Source organism: Crocuta crocuta, unplaced genomic scaffold (genome assembly GCF_008692635.1).
Source record: "Crocuta crocuta isolate KB4526 unplaced genomic scaffold, BGI_CrCroc_1.0 scaffold653, whole genome shotgun sequence".
Taxonomy (NCBI): Eukaryota; Metazoa; Chordata; class Mammalia; order Carnivora; family Hyaenidae; genus Crocuta; species Crocuta crocuta.
In genome coordinates, this window is record NW_027527134.1 from 358,602 (window position 1) to 361,530 (window position 2,929).

The 2,929-nt window shown below is 50.8% G+C and overlaps 1 long non-coding RNA gene across 1 annotated transcript in view; it reads left to right on the forward strand.

The window, feature by feature from the left end:
* The window catches only part of LOC144223375 (uncharacterized), a 6,251-nt gene continuing 3,322 nt past the window's right edge, over window positions 1-2,929 (forward strand). Inside the window, exon 1 of the long non-coding RNA XR_013332679.1 lies at window positions 1-63. This is a non-coding gene — a long non-coding RNA (uncharacterized LOC144223375). The remainder of the gene's footprint in view (window positions 64-2,929) is intronic.

The following is a 2,929-nucleotide window of genomic DNA, read 5'->3' on the forward strand; positions in this document are numbered from 1 at the left end:
CGGGCGCGGAAGGAGCTGAGGCAGCAAGCAAGCGCTCTGAGGCGGCGGTGGACGCTGCTGAAGGTGAGCGAGACCCCGGGGGCAGTCCCCGATGTCCGGGGGCAACGCCCAGTCCGTTGGAAGACCCGGGGACAATGCCCAAATTTGGGGGAAACTGGGGGCAATGCCCAGTCGCTCTCCTGGACGCGGGAGAAGCACTGCCCACGTCCTGGCGGGACAAGTGTGTTGGGGGAACACAAATCTCCCGAACCCGAGCAGCTCGGGGGCTTTTGTAGGAGAGGAACAGAGGTCCGAAACTCGTGCCCCGCCGCGCGCGGGGCTGCGGGCGGGCCGGGAACAATGCCCAAATATCGGGAACGCAGGTCAGAGCTCCGTCTGGTTTGCGGCCCAGAGCCCCAACAGCCCGACGTCGGAGACCCGAGGGAGGCTCTGCTGATGTGGGGGGACTGTAATCAGTGACTGAATTTGAGCCTCCAGACACAGGGTCCAAGTTTGGGGGACCAGGGGAAGTTGCTCAGTGCAACCAGGGGCCAAGAAATCCGAGTCAAAAATATGGGGGCCCCAGCATCTTGGTCGGCAAGCTGAGGGGGAACCCCAGGCCAATTTGTGGGAGGTAGGTTTTGGGTGACTCGGAAAATTCTCAACATGAAACGTGGCGGGACCTAAGAGGCACATTATCTAAAATTGGGGGAAGAGAAACACTGAACACATTTTGGGGGTCTAGGCAAAATCCCAGTGTGTGGTGACAGGAAGAGCAGATTCACTTCCACAATTTACAAATGCAAGTTAGTGGCCTGGATGTTTGCGAGGCCACGGAGGCAAACTCCATAATTGTTGTGGCCTTGAGGAGAATTCTCACTGTACTTTAGGGTCTCAAGAAACACTGTCTAAATTTGGGGGGAAACTGGGGTGTGATCAGCACATTTCTGGAAATGCAGAAAATCCATGTCCCTTTATATTTTAATTTTTTAATTGATTTCAACCAGTTTATTTTTGATGAACAGGAAAAAATATCCTGTTTTCCTTGGGCTCTGTCTACAACAATGGCCCAAGTTTGGGGGATCCACAGGAATTGTCCAGAGACCTAAATTTCAGGGACCCTGGCTAGTTGACAGGAAGCTTGTGGGACACAGGCCCATAAGACCTGGGATTTCTAGGATATTTTTCGATCCCTGGACATTTTTCATTTTGGGGGGGCCTATGGAAAGCTGCGTAAATTTAAGGAGACTTGGGGCAAGGGTCATAAATTCAAGGGACTCGAAAATCAATGTCCAAAAAAAGCTCGGTTGTTTTGTGGAGGGGGGAAATCCCAATTTATTTTGGAGGGCTGGGAGACATGTCTCAATTTGGAGGCCCCGGGAAACTAATTTTTGGATCTGGGAATCCAGGGAAGTTACTCAGAGTCCTCGGGAAAATTGGGGGTCAATATCTAAGCTTTAAAGGAAAAGATTAGGAGTTCGTAGGTCATGAGGCCTAGGAAATCAGTGTCCAAAACTGGTGATCTGTAGGGAGTTTTCAGTGTGTGAGAGGGAACGTTGCTTAGCTTGGGCGACTGCGGGTGTGCAAGATGTTTTGTAGTGCAAGAAATCAGTGCCTTTCTGTGATCCAAGTGCGTAGTACTGACTGTGTTTTCGGGCCTGGAAGGCAATAGGTAATATTTGAGAGAGCCTAGCATGTCCAAAATACAAGGGCACAGAAAAAGAGGCCAGTGTCATCCTGGCATTTGAGATCCCTGTCTGAATTTTAGAAAATCTGGATTTTTGTTGGCAAGCCAGTGGGATACAGGGAATTTTTCTTTAATGCTCAAAATGTTATGATGCAGAGAAAATATTCAGAATATTTGGTTCCTGGGAACACCCAACAGAGCCCCGTATAAGGAGACATAGGCTTGGTGCTGGGTTTGTCTTGTGCGGGGTGGGACCCAGGGGAACCTGCGACAGCCGCAGTCACCATGAAGCACATCTCCAGTAATTGCTCAGTGTGCTTTCGGGGCTTGGGTGCCAGTGCCTAAACTCTAAGGGACCTGATTTTCGGCCAGGAAGCTTGGAGAGCCCTGTAAACAAATTCTCCCGCATCTTCATGCCCCCCCACCTCCTGCCCAACACACACACAAATTGCTCAATGAGTTCTGGGGATCAGAAATCAAACTCTCAACTTTGTGGAAGTCAGGAAAAAAAGAGCACAGACTATCTGTGGTTCAGAATAGGGCTTGGTGTCTTTTGGGTGTAATGCCTACACTGCAGTGAAGGAATAGGAAACTACGTTCAAACTCTGAGGGTTCTGGGAAGATTGTTCAGTGTGTTGGGGGAACCTGGCAGTCTTTCTGTAAAATTTAGGGAACCCAGGCTGGTGCCAATAAATTTGTGGAACTCGGCGGATAAGGTCCTAAACTGTGATGAACCAGGAGAACAGGGCTTCAGTGTCCAGGAGCGGAGCAAGGACGGAAAGCTTGGGAGACCCTGAATTTCATGTGCAAAATTATGGAGACGCAGAGAAAACGCTCCACTTATTTTGCAGCCGATGCCTAAGTGCCAGAAAAACACTGTGAGCTTTCCGGGGAGCCAGGCAAGTGGGTCGGCATGAGCACAGGAAGGACCCCGGGGTTAACGTTTACATTTGGGCGGATAGGGGTTGGCGGGGTGTGATTCGGTAGGATCTGGAGCAAGGTGTACAAAAGCGTTAAGAGCCTGGGAGGAAACGCCCAGTGGGTTTGGGGACCCAGGCCACTCGGTGAATCTGGGGGAACCCAGCCGCGGCTCATGTTTCCAGGTCCCCGGAAATTGATGTCCAAGAAAATTCTTGGGACCTGGGGAAATGCTGGATGTATTCGGAGGACGTGGGAGCAAGCCTTAAATTTGGAGGATCCCAGAAAAAAAAAATAATAATAATGCCCGCGTCTGGTGGGAGCAGGGAAGTCACTCTGCTCTTG